Here is a 16,888-nt window from a genome sequence, read left to right as displayed (position 1 = left end):
AAAGTGCCGCGTCACTGAGGGCGAATACCCACGTGGTCACCTAAAACACCGTTAGGTCACCTGGTGGTGTCCTTTCCACATTTTATTGCTTAGAGCTTTGTTTATTTTAATTCATGTTGATGTTTTCATTCTGAGGACTCTGGAAATTAAAGCAGCAATGGGGAATAGTGGTGGGGATGGCCGGCGGGCTTAAACACAAATCTCAACACGTCAAACGCCATCGCTTGCAGTGTGAACACCTGTATTTGAGGTTCATGTTGGAACAACCTCCAGAAAAGAAAAAAAAAAAAGAGTTTCAAAGAACACTCAGCCTAATTCTAACACGAAGATTGTGTTCCTCCCGCTTTGGAAACTCGGCATAAGAAAATCGGCGTGACTCAAGGTGTGCTCATTGAGATCTCTGCTTCCCCAACGCCCAAGTTCTAGCTCACGGCAGCCTCAGACATGTTAGGGCTTCAGGTTTTAAATCTCACAGGCCCGATTACCTGGGGGATTAACTGTCATTTCTTATTCAAGAGTGGACCTGCTCACTTAGGAGAGCTCGGGGCAAAAGAAAGTGACTTGGCATCCAAGACTCAACATTTTGGGTTCTGAGTTTGTGCATGTGACGTACTGGAGCTGTTATATTGCACTTTTCCATACACACTCCAGCCCTAGATTTAGGCTTAGAACACAGCTGTCCAGTAAAACCGCGCACTGTTATTGTTACTATTATCATTACTCTATGCAACAGTAGTAGTACTTTGGGGGGGGGGCGATGAACCCTCAGCCCTGACCCTGCTAAGCCCCTCGGGGTCACACTCCCAGTCTCTCATTTCTTCTTGATATACACCGAACAAATGACCTAAATTGGTCTTACATCTACCATTTTTAAAACTTTCATTCTTACCTTTATATAGCAGATATATATATATTTTTTTTTTCTGTTAAGTTTTCAGGCAAGGTAGAATGTATTCAAGGAAATCCACACATTGGTATTGACTTTTAAATTTAGGTTTCTTCTCTGAGGTGGGGGGGAGCAAGGGGTCCCCGTGGTGGTGGCTTTCATGACCACACACCCAAGTCTTTCACAAACGTCATATGACTACAGGCAACAACCTATGGACTTTGGGAAGTCAGTCGAGGACACGGATTAACGAGCCTCTTCCCTTCTGACGGGTCAGCACCTGCAGCCCAGGAGGAGGAGGAACCTCCAGTCTTTAAATGGAAGCGAGTTGACCCCTCCTAGCTCAGACACTAAAATCACAGTTGTAGGCCGGTAAATACCCAAGAGCAATAACATGTCTGTCGACAGGAGGCGCCAGGGCAAGGGGCAAACGCGGGCGACCCCATGCGGACCCCCCTCGAGTGAGCCGCCCTCACCTGCGGCCAGACCCCAGGCGGAGGAGGAGAGTCCTCTCCTGGCAGTCCCGGGGACGCACACGCTCACCGCGCGCTCAGCCGCGGGGACAGCGAAGGGACCGCCTGGGCGCGGCCGCCCCCTCCTCTCGCCCCGAATGACCCCAGCATCCAGGAGACGGTGGAGCGTGGGGAACCGCGCCCTCCCTCTCCCGGGGGCGTGGGAGCGGCGCGGCGGCCGCTCAGCTGGTGCCTGTGCCACCTGCCCGCAGCGGGACTCCCAGGTGAGGCGCGGCCAGGTAACCGCACCTGCCCTGCGCCCCCACCTGCTGCTGCTGCGGCAGCGGCGGCCGCGTCCCCTTCCCCCGCCCGGCCCCGCCGTCCCCACCTACCTTGGCGCCTGGAGCCCCCCGCTCCGGGGCCCGCGCTGCCCGGCCGGGGCGCGCCGAGCCGCCGGCGCTCGCACTCCGCCGGCGACTGCGTCTCAGCGGGAAGCCCCGGCGCTGCCCCGCTCGCCGCCCCGGAGCCGCTCCATTGTGACGCGGCGCGCGCAGCCGGCCAATGGGCGAGCGGCGGCGCGAACCGCTGACTACGTTCCCGGGCGGAGGAGGAGCGGAGCGCGCGGGCGGCGGCGGCGCGGGCGGGCGGGCGGGCGAGCGGGCGGGAGCCGGGGACGCGCAGCGCCGCCTCCGAGCCGCCCCTGCCCGGATCGCTACGCCGCCGCCGCCGGGCCCGAGCGTCCGCCCGGCCTTGGGACGGACCGACCGTGGGGCCCGGTGACTCACCCTTCTGCTGCAGACAAAGCGCCTCCCCGAGCTAGCGCCATGCGGCCGCCCGCGTGCCCTCGCCCAGCCTGGCATCCGCGGTGCATGGCAGCCACACGCGTTGCCTGGAGCTGGGGCTGCATTCCAGAAACCCAGGAACCCGGGCTTAGGGCTGGCTGTCCCCCTGGCACGCCGACCCAGCAAAGGACCCCGGTCTTCCCACGTGTGCACCCCTGAGAAACTTGTTTTTGGCGTAACTTGGGCGGCCAGGAAGGGTGGGGTGTGCGGTGCAGGGCCTGCCTTACTAAAGTCCTTTGCCGCTCTTTACCTTGAGTGAAAAGGTTGCCAGGCTCCTGGGACGGAGGTTCCCCCTAGTGCCAAACTAAGCAGCCACTTGAGCTGGCTTCTAGGCCTCCAATGCCGTCCTTTTCTTCCCAGTGTCCTCGTCTTCGGGTGGAGGTGACAATATGGTAGAGAGACTACACCTACTAATAGTATTCCATTGTCGATTGCCACCTGCCCCACCCGCCTCCTTCTCTTGTTGGAGTAACAGAGTGACTTACAAGTTAAGCAAAACTGTAATTCAAATTCAGAAGTTTGGGTGATTTAATACTTTTATCATCCTCCTCGAGTCCTTAACTCCCACACCCTCCCTCTTCTTCTTTTTTTTTTTAAACTCAGTCTTTGTCCAGGTCATTTCTAGCACAATGATTCAATTCAGCGAGATTTGTATCTCTGAGTTGCTATGGTGTTCACATCCCTATTTTAACAAAACGGGGTAACAAAACACTCCCAGAGGAATAAAATGAAGACAGCGTTTGAGTCACCTGATCAGTTGGGCACCAGATACCCCTGCACACGGCTGAGTTATGTAAGACCGCGCTGTGTCCGGTAGAGACCGGTCAGATCAGAACTCCAGCCCTGCCCTGTCCTTCCTTGTCCAATCTGTTCTGGGTGGCAGTCGTGTTGAGTCTGAAGGAAAAGTTGGAAACCTCGTGAGGGCCGGTGGCTCAGCTGTGAAGAGCACAGGCTGCTCTTGCAGAGGGCCAGAGTTCTGTTGTGGTTCCCACCTGCCTGCTACTCCAGCTCCAAGTGACCGGACACCCTCTTGTGCCCCTGAAGGCACCCACACACACCCATGTCACCACTCACACGTGTGGTCCCTCACACATGGCACCCACACACGTGATACACAATGTGGCACATACACATGAGGCACACACACAGGTCTTTTTTTAAAATTCCTTCATTTGAACACTCAACATACTGTCACTAAATTGTGCACACATCTGTCATTCTAGGCTGAAGTATGGCCCTCAAACCGCTTACTACCTGGACAAAGTATTTTTTTTAAGTATAATTTTGAAAAAAATATTAAGTGCTGTAAGAGAATCAGGCTGTAAGATCTGAACGTTTTAAGTTGGAAGTTTCTGGTTTCACAACCTAGTCTGAATGTTTGAGAAGTGATGTTTCCTCTTCCATGACTGTGAACACATAATGCCTTTCTGTCACAGCAACATGGTGGCTTGTGGGACTTGGGGCAGTGCCTTAACCCCTTGGTGTCCTCGTAACTACAGCCAGAAAGTATAGACTTGATGGTCAGTTGGAATCCCAGCCCAACAGTGACACATATTAAAGTCGACTTGCTTGTCTGGTAGCCCAACTTATTAGCAGGAAGCAACAGTGGCCAAGTTCATGACACATGCTGGCAGGTCCACAGATGTCGCTGTTAATATGATTACTATTATCACACCCTCATTTTCATCAGCAAAGTCACCCCCTGTGATGGCAGTACTTATTGCTTACAGTGGAGGAACACCATTGGAGGAACACCATTAGTGACCTCACACCACGCTTCGGAAGCCTCTGACGCATGGGGGTCACTTGGGTCTTCTTTCTCCACTTTATGCCCCGTGTGCATCATGGTGAAGAGAAAGATGAACGGCCTCAACTGCTGTTTTCAGAGAAAATTGAAACACTGCACAGCCACATCATCTGGGCCCACAAGAAGAGCGCATTTGGTGTCTGGAGATTTTTGGTGTCCTAGGGTAGATTTCCCACGATAAGTATAAATACTGGTTGGTTTTTGTGCTTTTGACGATAACTCAGCGGTCCCTGAAAACAGAACCTATGGAGCTTGGAATATATTTAAAGTATTTGTGATTCTCTCGGTGGTTCTCTGATCATTTTATTTCAGTAGGAGAAAACTCAAAACACCCAGCCATGATTTCCACATAAAAATTGTGGCCTTGCTATGTTCCCAGCAGTATGGTAGATATCAAGGAGCTAAAACGTGGTCTGTGACCATAGCAGGGCACAGCTTAGATGAAGCACAGAAAACACCCTGTGTGTGTGCAGCTGAAGAGAAGCTGAGACCAGGTTCTGAGCAGTGGGATGGAGGAGGACTCCAGGTTCTCCTCCTTTTGTCTTATCTGCTCCAAACATTGTCTTAAAGTGGCGGTTCATCTTCACGGCTCTCTCTGGCAAGCTGTAGATTAGGGAAGCCAAAATAAATTATCTAGCTTTCTACCACACCTCAAGTCCTGCTGGTGTTCTGGTCTTTACATCCGTCTGACAAAGGGAAGGTGTCCTGGGAGTGTGGTCAGTCAGTTCCTCTGTACAAATGCCACAAGCAAAGTCACACATGTTAGAATACAAGTCATCACTGTAAGTTTGTCATCTCATAGGTGAACTCTGTGACCCCGTGAAGGAATTTCCTAACTTGTGGGATTGATGTGTCTCTCTCGTGTTAATTTCCTGAAATGAAACAGAAAGCTCTCTGGGTGCCATATTAAGCTCCAATGCATGAGGCCAGTTTTCTCTGCTCTTGGAAGAACTTCCTGTGATCTATAGGAGAGAGAATAACATCCAATAGTAATAGTTCTCTGTCAAGAGGCTGGAGAGGTGACTCAGTGGCCAAGAGCATGCACTGCTTTGATGCCTTCTCTACAACCTGCACTCATGTGCCCCCCCTACAGACACATAATTGAAAATAAATAAATCTTAAGAAAACAGTTCTTTTTCATTGCAGTAATTCTTCAAATTCTTTATGATCATAAGAAATCTTTTTCTAATTAAATATAGATGTGGTGGAGTGAGGGTAGAACACCAAGACAAGTATAATAAATTTTTCTTAAAGCTGTAGACCCTCTCCTGTAGAGAAGGCATTTTCAGAAAGCACACCATTTCATCATTTCTCTCTGTCTTCCTGCCCTCCCCCCCCACCCCCGCCACTCCTCTTCCAGACAGGCTCTCACTGTGCAGCCCTGGGTGGCCTACAACTTGAACTCACAGAGCTGCACCTGCTTCTGCCTCCTGTGTGCTGGGATTAAAAGCGTACACCACCATGCCCAGCTAGCCTAGTTCCTCCTAAATAGACAGGAGCTGCATTGCACACATACATGTTTGGCTGTGCAAACTGTGCAAGGCCATCTGCGAACATACATGCCAGTGGAGCCCCCTGTCTGTCTGTCTGTCTGTCACAATCCTCGTCTGTCCACCACAGTTGGCACTGTGGGGCTCAATCGGTCTATTACTTGCCTTTTTTACCACACAGTAAGTGACTGAACAGAAGATGATTTACTTTGTCTTACGGCGGCTTGAGAGCATGGGCAGGCCAGCTTAAAGGCTGTGCAGCAGAGTGCAGTTACTTATACCCAGGCAGATGAAGAAGGAGAAAGAGAAATACTCAGTTATTAAGTGGCTTTTTCCTTTCCTCATTTTATTCAGGTCAGACCCCAGCACAGTCCTTCTGGACTGGTCTCTTTCTCCCTAGTTAATCTTCTCTGGAAAAGCCTGCCCCCCAGACAAACCCAAAGGTGTGTCCCATTCAAATGCCTTCCGTGTTCTTATCTAATCAAGTTAACTGTGGAACTTATGATAGCTAGGGACCCACTGAACACAGCCCTGACAAGGTCCATCGAGCTCATGGGTCCCCATGTAGAGCAGTGCTCTGATGCCACACCCTACTTTCGAATCTTGGCTCAGGACCTTCAGTTTGCTTTCAGGTCACAGATGCCGGCCCTGGAGGTGTGGGTGTGTAGGCGGGGGTGGGGGTGTGGATCAGCTGCACCTATATTCTATCGAGTACCTCCTTCAGCTGCTAAACTGGTAGCCTGCAGCATCTCCAAGGTGGGTGGGGAAGGGGACCAGCCAAAGTCAGAGACTTAAGAGTCCCTCTACAGGGCAGCCTCTCGGGGTTGGTAGCTGTACCACTGTGTCGTGTCTGAAGTTGGCTGTGTCCCCCAGGTTAACTGCATGGGACTGAGCATGTTGCCACCGTCAAAGGGTCACGGTGGCCTCTCCAGGCTCTTGGTGACCGTGGTGTAGAGATGAACTTTCCCGGAGCCTGAGACACACTCTGGAAATGGCCTTGAGAGTGAGCTGCTCAGTGAGTGGGGAGGACTCACAGGCGGGCAGGAAGGATGGGGTTACTATACGTGTGCTTGCAGTAGCTCGACCTAGAAAGCTGGACTGGCATTGTGTGATGCCCGGCTGGGCGCTTCTGTGTGAGTCCTGCCACCTCGTGTGGCCCCACCTCAAATAGTCCCAGCCATTCTGCGTCCTCACCCCCCACAGGGCTGGGCACCCCGTCTGCCTTAGCCAAACACTGTGCTCATCACAACAGTGCTGGCATGGTGGCTCTCCTCCGAGGTCTTTCCCCAGGAGAAAACACATTTCCTGCAGGAAGAAGCCCGGCATCCTCCGTTGATCTGTCTCCTGGGAATTTGTCCAAATATTCCTTTGAAAGTTTCCCATGCTTTCCATTTAAAGAAAAGATGCTGTCATCTGGGTCACATATTGAGTCCACCAGAGCAGCCAGGCCCTTGCTGACTCTCGTCCATCAAGAGGAGGTGTGCCTAAGGAAATGGGGGTGAGTGGAGCCAGGCGGAAAGACCAGAGATGAAGAAGTGACACTCCTCTGCTCCCCTGAGTGTGCTGCAGAGCACGTTCACGGGTCCTCTTTATGTGGGAGACCGCGGTTCTTGCTGGGAGCCCTGTGAGGATTCATTCCCCCCTCCACTGATGTTGTTGAAATCTGGGCAAGTGGTTTCCTGGTACTGAGAAAGTGGCCTCACATTAGACTCTTTGCCTCAGCTGGACTTTGGGGTCACCCCTCTACCCCCCACCCCGCCTCAGTAGCTGTGTTTTGGTTTTATGCCCAATCTGCTATTATCTATTTGTTTGTTTGTTTGTTTGTTTTGGAGACAGGGTTTCTCTGTATAGCCCTGGCTGTCCTGGAACTCACTTCTGTAGCCCAGGCCGGTCTCAAACTCAGAGATTCTGCCTCTGCTTCCTAAGTGCTGGGATCGAAGACATGCATCACCACCGCGTGGCCTATCTGCTAATTTAAATACCTGCTGAACGCTTACCGTCATTCTGAACTGATGCGAGTCTTTGCGAGCGTGGAGACTACAGCCTGCTATTTATTCAGGGCTTGGGAAAGAGTTCCAGAAAAGTTGTAGAAGAACCAGAGTCAGAACATTGTGGAGCCAGAGGAGAAGCGTTGTGTGCTTCCAGAAAGCATCATACTTATCCCCGCCCTGACCCCCGGTGGCCCTATGGGTCCTCAGACTCGGGACAAGTCACTGACATTATAAGTGGGTGTTTCTCTTTTCCAGGAATTATCAGACATCATTTCACTTGACTCACTTGTTTATCAACAACAAACGGCTATTATGAGCCCAGTGCCTTCGAAAATCTTTTTTTTTTTTTTTTGGTTTTTTCGAGACAGGGTTTCTCTGTGTAGCTTTGCGCCTTTCCTGGAGCTCACTTGGTAGTCCAGGCTGGACTCGAACTCACAGAGATCCGCTTGCCTCTGCCTCCCAAGTGCTGGGATTAAAGGCGTGCGCCACCACGCCCGGCGCCTTCGAAAATCTTAAGATTGTCTTCTAGTATTCTAGTCCACATGGTGGGGATGACCTTTGCTCTCCAGAAGCTCAGTTTCTTGGCATTGTTCCAGATGGTATTAGATGGACTTGTTAAACAATAAGCTGCAATTAACTAAGCTTCTAGACTGTTCCACAGAGCTGTTCTCTCGGGCCTTGGCTTCTGGATTCTGCAGGTTTAATTCTGAACGTACTTCTAATTATCTGCTGTCTTTCCATTAATTTATTTCTATATGCTTTTTATGTCTACTCACTGTGCCCACTGACTGACTTTTTATTTCTGGAGAATATGAGAGTAGGGTCCTGATCTTTAAGAAGCTTCAAGTTTCAGAGCATGGTAGTACACACCCTTAATCTCACTCTGGAGACAGAGGCAGGCAGATCTCTATGATTCTGGGGCTGCCTGGTCTACAGAGTGAGATCCTGTGTAACAAACAAACACCAACTTTTAGGAAAGCTTGAAGTTTCCAGAACTTAAAAGCACAGTGAATATGTGAAGTGAATGTAAGATGCCGCAGAATCCTCTAACAGGATGTTTTACGAGTTTTGGGTCACTCAACAAAAATGTGCTTCAGGAGCGCTCAGTGTGGCCTGGCTCTGTTTTGAGAAAGGTGGAATAATAAAGACATTCTTTACCTCATTATAAAATTAAGGAGTGAGGCTTGTTGGACCTGTGTCATTAGGTTAAAAAGAGGAAAATGGCTGGGATTGGTGGCCATGTCTACTTACGGCACGCAGGAGGCAGAAGCTGGAGGATTGGTGCAAGCAGGAGGCCAGTGTGACCCGTGTAACAAGTGTTAAACACATTTTAAAAAGAGGCCCGGTGACGGCCGGCACAGTGGAAGATGAGCAGGTACTCTTCAGGGCTACCTGGAAGCGCTCCATACGGAGGCTTGACCGGCCTGCACCCGAGTGGGAGCTGGGACAGTCGGCAGACTTCCGTGGGAAGCTGATGACCGCTGAGTTTGATTTCACTGTGGAAGGTGGGAGTGTGCCCGGGGAAGCCAGCTCCCGACCCTGACCACCACTCCCCGAGGCTGATGGGGCTGCCCTGAGGAGGACGGCCTCTCACATTAAAACACAAAACAAAACAAACAAACAACAACAAAGTGTCAGCCACCACACCGAGAAGGACAGCCAGAGAAAACCCATGTGGACGAAGGTGATGGGGTCCGTGTGGGGAACATCGAGGTCACAGCTACAAATGTTGGGACCACTGCGGATGGAATCTACCCTGGCCTGAACCCTCTGACCCAGATTCCCAGACTGTTAAGGAAGAGGGTATAGAAGAACAGTTGGACCCTTCTCTGCAGAAAGACATGGTTGGGACAGGAAATGGTTTAGGCCCTTGTTTGTTAGGAGTCTTGAGACAGAGGAGCTGTTTTGGAGGGCTATAGACCTCTGTCCTGGTCACCATACCACACATACTTTGTTCCCTGTCCTTGTCTCCGGGGGAAGAATAAAAGCCTTAGGTCCTGGGGCTGATGGGACCTATTCTGTCATAGACCTTTGAACCTTAAGGAGCCACGTGAGCTGTGAGACCAGGTTCCCAGCACAGTGCTTCCTAGATGCAGTGGATATGAAGCCGGGGAGGACTCCAGCTCTGGGGGGAGTAGAAGCCAGCCTGCCAGACGGTAGGCAGGTACATGTGTGGAAAGGAATGGAACTCTGTAGCTGGAGTTTTCTCCAATCCTGCCTGGCCCACAGTCAGGACAAATCTCTCTCACCCGCCAGTCCCGCAGCCGCTCAGACCCAACCAAGTAAACACAGAGACTTAAATTGCTTACAAACTGTATGGCCGTGGCAGGCTTCTTGTTATCTAGTTCTATCTTAAATTAACCCATTTCTATTAATCCATACTTTGCCACATGGCTGGTGGCTTACCGGTACTTTACAACTCGCTTGTCATAGCAGCGTCTGGCAGCGTCTCCCTGCCTCAGCCTTCCACCTCCCAGCATTCTCCTCTCTGCTTGTCCCACTTATACTTCCTGCCTGGCTACTGGCCAATCAGTGTTTTATTTATTAACCAATCAGAGCAACACATTTAACACACAGAACATCCCACAGCAGAATTCCACACTGGGGAGGGTGGGGTGGGGCCGGATGAGGAATAGTGAGATAAACATGCAGGTGGAAGAGGGAGTTGATGGAAGCGCAGAGAACTGCGGTCCCCCCAATGTCCCCGCCCCAGCCTCCCACAGAGTACCACTTACTCAACACCTGCCTCCTCCTGGGTGTGCTCCCATCTTGAGCACCCTCAAGAGTTTGAAGGCCCTGACTAAGTGGTGAAGTTAGGGAAGTTTTCTAAGTGCAGGGGTGAGTCAAGACCTTTAATGACATAACACCTTCTTGTTTAATCCGTGACTCCTTCTGAGAAGCAAGCTGCAAAGTTCGGCAAGAGAGTGGCCCCTTAGGAGCCTGGAGCTGTGGACAAACGGACAGACCAAGGCAGTGCTCTGAAAGTTACTGTAAGCCTGAGATAAACTGTACTTTTGAGAGAGGGAGGGGGAGGGAGGGAGACAGACAGACAGAGAGACAGACAGAGACAGAGAGAGGGAGGGAGAGAGAGTTTCTGAGAAACTGAAACTTGAATTTGGAGCTTCAACCGACCCTGTTCCTTTAGAGAGAAGACAGGTCTTCAGGAGTCAGAGGTCTGGTGTAGGTGCAGAAATTACCGGCAGCTTGATTACAAAGCAAGGTGAGAGGCAAGCGTAGAGAGAGAGACGGAGACAGACGCGTGGGTGGTGGAAATTTCACAATTTTATATGTTTATCGTTGGGTGAACTTGACAGTGAGATGTAAAAGTCTTGCAAAATTTAACGTGCGCATCAGTGGTAAGCAGACATAACAGACATAACAGTTTGTTCTTTGGGTGGCTGGAGGACAAGATACACTCTGACAAAATACAGCCACAGGTAAACAATCTCTGTTCTAGAATACAGCAGAGCTCACCCAAGCCACCCGAGTACCACACGGTGGCCCTTGTCCGTGTGTGTATCTGAGAGTGGCAGGATCCATTGCCGCCGCCTCCAGCCTGGCTGAGTCATGCTCTCTGACCTCCTGCAGCTCAAGGATCGTCAGAGGCCTGTGAGGATGTGAGCTGCAGATCGCTGACATCCTCCAGAGGAATGCTGGGTAACTGCGCTTCAGGAGGCCAAAAGCCACAGCCGTTGGGTGGACACGTATGTCTTGAGATTCATGTTTTGTCCCCAGGAGGCAATGAATGAATGAATGAATGAATGGGTGAATGAATGAAACCAGACTTGAGCGTGGGGACTCACACCTCCACCTTCTGTCCCCGAGAGTGGTCGTAGTTTAACTTGTGAGAGCTGATAAAGAATGAGCACACTGATCAGGGTTTGTAGGCTGGAGAGATGGCCCAATGGTTAGAGCACTTCTTCCAGAGGACCCAAGTTCAGCTCCCAGCATCCACGTGGGGTGGTTCACAGCCACCTAGATACAACATTAGCTTCCCAGGATCTGACACAGACACATACATACAAATAAAAAACAGATCTTAAAAACAAAGCCTGAGGTTTTGAAGTGGGGAGGAGTTGCAGGAGGTCTAATGAGTGATGACATGCAGTGACATTGCTGAGAGGGAGCTAAAACCGTGGCTTACTACGCGTGCAGTGACTCTGTGATGTCATTTCTTGTCAACCTGGCTGTCACGGGACCTTGAACTTCAGCCTTCCTTGATTTTTTCTGTTTTTTTTTTTTTTTTTTTTTTTTTTTTTTGAGACAGGGTTTCTCTGTGTAGTTTTGGTGCCTTTCCTGGATCTCGCTCTGTAGACCAGGCTGGCCTGGAACTCACAGAGATCCATCTGCCTCTGCCTCCTGAGTGCTGGGATTAAAGGTGTGCGCCACCACCACCGCCACCACCGCCGCCGCCGCCGCCACCACTACCACCGCCCGGCTTCTTTGATTGATGAGGGGATTGGATTTGGAATGCCAATCTGGAAGCTTAAAGTGATTAACCTGAGGAAAGCCACGCTAAGACGTGAGACAAAGCATCACTTCTTCCCTTTAGAGACCGTGTGTAAAGGTAACTTGGACTCCAGAGCGAGGTCACCAAAGTCTGGGCTTTTGCCCAAAGAGCTGTGTGTCAAGTTACTTACCTGTCCTGTGTTACTTCTTTTTTTTTTTTTTTTTTTTTTTTTTTTTTTGGTTTTTCGAGACAGGGTTTCTCTGTGTAGCTTTGCGCCTTTCCTGGGACTCACTTGGTAGGCCAGGCTGGCCTCGAACTCACAGAGTTCCGCCTGCCTCTGCCTCCCGAGTGCTGGGATTAAAGGCATGCGCCACCACCGCCCGGCTCTGTGTTCCTTCTTGAAGAATGGGTTTGGGGGAGGATTCAATGAGGGGCCTTGTAAGGGAAATTCTGCGTAGGAGGTAAGTCCTGTGTTGGCATCGATTGTGATTGCCCTCCTGAATAAGTCACTCAGTCATCCTGGGTCGTCCTGGGCTTGTACAACTAGAGAGAGCGCGGGAGGTGATCTCTGAGCTGGAGACAGGGAGACCCTGGCTCCTGGGTGCTTATGGATAAAGAGTAGGGCTATCAGGAGCGAGGTATCTGTGAAGTCCTGAGTACTTCCTCTCCCCCTGTGGAAGCAGCGGATGGCCCACACGCTGCTAACTGAAGCAGAATAAACGCCGCTCCACCAGCTGCGCGGAGGACGCCTCCCCTGCCTTCATAACCTTTCCCAGCTTTGACCTGCGCAACACAACCTATGTGAAGGACAGTAGCGCCCTCTGGTGGAGACAGTTACGCTGCAGCAATTCTGTGTTTGCTTTTCAGATGTTAGATTTTGACTTGTGTTCACCAATTCTGCGTTTCAGGAGAGAGTAAAGACGAATAGACACATTGTTCTACACTGCCAGTGCGGATGCGGCTCCCCGTCATTTCATATGACATAAAGTGGCTCGTATGCCAGGGGTCATTGCCGTGTTTCATATTTCTGTCCTTCGTTCAAAATGGTTGCTTCTGCATAGTTGTACGGCGGTGGTTTCCTCTATTATTCTTTGTAAGTAAATACAGGGCGGCAGTACTGAGATGTCAGTGTCAATACTGAGAAAGACAAGGCTAAAGATAAAGTGGCAGAAAACACTGCAGGTCCTCTAGTGAGGAGTCACATCCAGAATTTGTAAGAACATTTTGATTGAGTGCTAAATGTGGGACAAATTTCCTTTTATTTTTGCTTTTTGGTATTGTTATGGTTCGAATGTGAGATGCTTCCCCATGGGCTCCTGTGTTTGAACACTCACTCCCTGTCTGGTGGTTACAGAACCCTCGGGAAACGGCACCTCCCCGAAGCAGGCAAGGCTCTGTTCTTCAGTGGATAGCCGAGTCCCACTTCCTGTCTGTCCTCTCCTTCCAGAGTGGAGAGGCAATCGACCTCCGCTCATCCTCCTGCTCCATGCCTATCCTGCCATGCCGGGCTGTCTCTCCTCACCGGTGAGTTGGAGCATCCCTTCCTGCATTATGTTGTCTCTCCACTGCATTAAGGAAAGCAACTCCTGCAAGTGCTGAACTCAGGACTGTGCCCGTACCCAGCCTGTGCTCTATTGCTCCACTGCATCCCCTACCCATCAAAATTCCCCTTGAAAAAGCTTGAGAGCGCTGCGTTTGATTCTCTCAGGGGTGTTGAAGGTGAGAGACAAGGTGGCACAGGTACTAACATTTATTTAATAGTTGATTGTCTAGACATTCTGCTAAGTGTCCTTTCTCAGTGTCCCATTTGGCCTCAGTATAACTTGTGGTTAGTTATGTTTGGCTTTCAAATCAGGAATTGTGGCTCACAGGAGACCAGTGAAAGGGTCAAGTCCACATCTTCTTGACATTTTAGTTTCTTTTTTCAAGAAAGTGTGTGTGTGTGTGTGTGTGTGTGTGTGTGTGTGTATGCCCATGCACACATGCCATGGAACCTGCATGGAGGTCAGAGGACTTCCAGGAGTTGTTTCTCTTTCCACCTTGTTGATGTGAGCTGCCCAGAGTGACACCATTTTGTTCTAGTGTTAGCGAACACCCTCATGTCACCCAGCTGCTCTTCAGCTCCTGTAACCACATCCTCATGGCAGGACATCCTCATGTAGTCACACCTGCAGCCTCCGGAGGTCCATTGTTTTACCACACAGAACTAAATAGTTTCAATCAGCTGAACTGAAACCTTGAAACTTCTGCCCCCTGGCCTGTGTCTGGGGCACTGGGGCTGTGGTTTTTGGCTTTGTAAGCCCTGGCCTGCCTCTGAGAGTCCTTTGTGTCGTGAGCCTGCTCTTGCCAATGGCAAACAAAGGATTCTTAATCTAACCTTCATTAAGGGGCGTTTTCCCGGGTCTTTGTGGGCATTGCAGAGGCATGGCCCCTGTTCCAGGTTCTGTCTCTGCTGTCATCACGAACAGCAAGATCAAAAGCAAGCTGGGGAGAGAGCTGATTTCTGCTCACAGGTCATAGTTCATCCTCTAGGGAAGTCAGGAGCCCAGAGTCAGGGACTGAAGCAGAAATCATGGAGGGGTGCTGCTTACAGGCCTGCTCGTCATGGCTTGCTCAACCTGCTTCCTTAAAGAACCCAGGACCGCCTTCCCAGGGGCGGCAGAGTGGGCTGGGCCCTCCCACACCAATAGTTAGTCAAGAAAACGCCTCACAGACTTGCCCGCAGGTCAGTCAGGTGGAGGAAAGGTTCGCTTTTCCCAGGTCACTTCCAGCTTGTGTCAACAGGAACTGACCAGTGTAGTTTATTTTATTGTTTTGCACTGTGCAGTGTATTCCAGGCCAGCTGGCCTCTGATCTTGCAGGCCACTCTCCTGCCTCCACCTCACTGCGAGGCTCCGGCACAGGCTGTCAGGCTCCTGTGGCAAGCGTTTCTCCCAGTGAACCAGCTCCACGGCCCTCTCCACATCGCTTAGAATAAAAGCTGACTTTTGGCAACTTTAAAAATGAAACCACCTAAAAAAAATACATGAATAAATAAGAATGAAACCAAGAAAAGCACATCATTTTGGAAGGAAAGCGTGACTATTGTTCTGAGAACAATGGGCCAGCTTGTTACTGCAGCTGTTTATGGTGAAGTTCTATCTCCGCTTACCCGGTTTTAAGATAAAAACAATCCAGACCCGTTAAAATTATGGATTTAGTCTTTTGGAAAACTAAAAATTTACCGGGCACAAAGAAAATAATTTATTGTATCAATTATAGCCGACTTGGCATATGAAATGCTCGGTTTTTATGAGCAAACCCTGCCAAATGTCTGGTCATTCAGTCACTGACGTCGATCTTTATGGAAATGGATGTCTGTCCTCGTTGGTGCCGCCCCCAGCTGTACAGATGGGCAATTTGTCGCTCTGTTCCAGCCCGTAGAAAGACTGGTTAGATGTTTGAGTTGGATCTGAACCAACTAGCGGGTGATGGATGTGGGCATCTGTGTGATCCTCTATAGTGTTCATCCACACTCACTTCTGCTCCAAGCATCAGCCCGCGCTCGGGGCTGAGAGCACAAGGCTTCCCATCATGGCCAGGGGTGTCTTATTAACTGCTCTGTCGGCTCTCATGGTTCACTGCTTTCCAACGCTCTCCAAATGTCATTGGTATAAACCATCTTTTGTCTCTTATTTAGGAATGGATCACAGAGTTCGAAATCAGAGGTCCATTATGACTCAGTGTTTATGTCATTTTCTGATATGGAATGAATGTAGCCATTCTCTCAGGATGGGGAGGAGGAATGTTTGGAAACATTTCTCTGAAATGATTTCGTTCTACATGAGCTTTTCTCTTGGTCTAAGAACTGAACTTCTCTTGCTTCAGTTGTTTTTATAAAGCGCCCTCTTGTGGTGGTTTGAATGAGAACCATGCCCCATCGTCACCCCAGGCTCGTAGGTTTGATTACTTGGTCTCTAGTTGGTGGTGGTAAACAACTTTATACTGGGCCTCGAGACAGCATCACTAAGATTCATTTGTTCTTTGTTCTCCTTTTTTAAAAATTGCTTATTTTTAATTTATGCCCGAGAGTGTTTTGCTTGCATCCATTTATGCACACCATGCGTGTGCAGTGCCAGAAGATGCCAAAAGAGGGGGTCAGAGCCTCCCACCTGGAGTTACAGGTGGTTGTGATCTACCGTGTGAATGCTGGGAACTGGACCGAGGTCCTCTGCGAGAACAGCAAATGCTCTTATCCACTGAGCCATTTTTCCCTAGCCCCATTTCTTCCTTTCCTTTATTTATCCAACAGATGTCTGTTGACTGCCTGCCATGTGTAAGGGTCTGCCAGGAGCTAGGAGCAGGGCAGTTAAGTTTAAGCTACCTAGAGAGCACACGTTTCTTTTCCTTGGGGTCACATGATGGCCCCCGCATGTCTCCATCATGATGGTACTACCATGGACTGCTTGCCAAGCCTTCACGTAGTGCTAGGCACTGAGACGCTAATTGTTATTTGACTATGTATTTCTCATTGTCCTACTCACTGATAAAGGCACTGATATGTAAGTACCCCATTAAGAGATCCTAATTGTTATTTGACTATGTATTTCTCATTGTCCTACTCACAGATAAAGGCACTGAAATGTAAGTACCCCATTAAGAGATCCGCATAAAGACAGCTGGCTAACTCTCCTTGTTTACAAATCTAACACAGCTGAATAAGATTTTAAATTTCCAAAGGGCCTTGCCTTGGTGAGGCTTAGCCTGGTTCCTGATACAATAGTTGCATTTCTCAAAGTGAATACAGAGCCAAGCGTCTGGGGACCTTTGTTTGTTTGGACTCAGCATGCTATACTCCATCTTCTCAGTAGCGAATGGAAAACCCTCCCGCAGAGAGTTAAGCTACTCACCAGGCAGATCTGGACTCTCTGGAGCAGTTCTAGCTCTTGCCGGTCTAGGACCCAGGTCCAGCCTCACCCCCGCCCCCCCCC

At 50.1% G+C, this 16,888-nt stretch overlaps 1 protein-coding gene across 5 annotated transcripts in view; it reads right to left on the bottom strand.

Annotated features, from left to right (window-relative positions):
• Window positions 1-1,855, bottom strand: part of Lrrc8b (leucine rich repeat containing 8 VRAC subunit B) — a 70,161-nt gene extending 68,306 nt beyond the window's left edge. For all 5 annotated transcript variants that reach the window (XM_028867332.2, XM_028867329.2, XM_028867333.2 and 2 more), the window contains exon 1: window positions 1,731-1,855. The gene's annotated coding sequence lies outside the window, so the exon portion shown is untranslated. The remainder of the gene's footprint in view (window positions 1-1,730) is intronic.
• Between the last annotated feature and the right edge of the window lie 15,033 nt (window positions 1,856-16,888).

This window comes from Peromyscus leucopus, chromosome 10 (assembly GCF_004664715.2).
Source record: "Peromyscus leucopus breed LL Stock chromosome 10, UCI_PerLeu_2.1, whole genome shotgun sequence".
NCBI classification, from domain to species: Eukaryota; Metazoa; Chordata; class Mammalia; order Rodentia; family Cricetidae; genus Peromyscus; species Peromyscus leucopus.
This window is presented reverse-complemented; position numbering and strand designations above follow the sequence as displayed.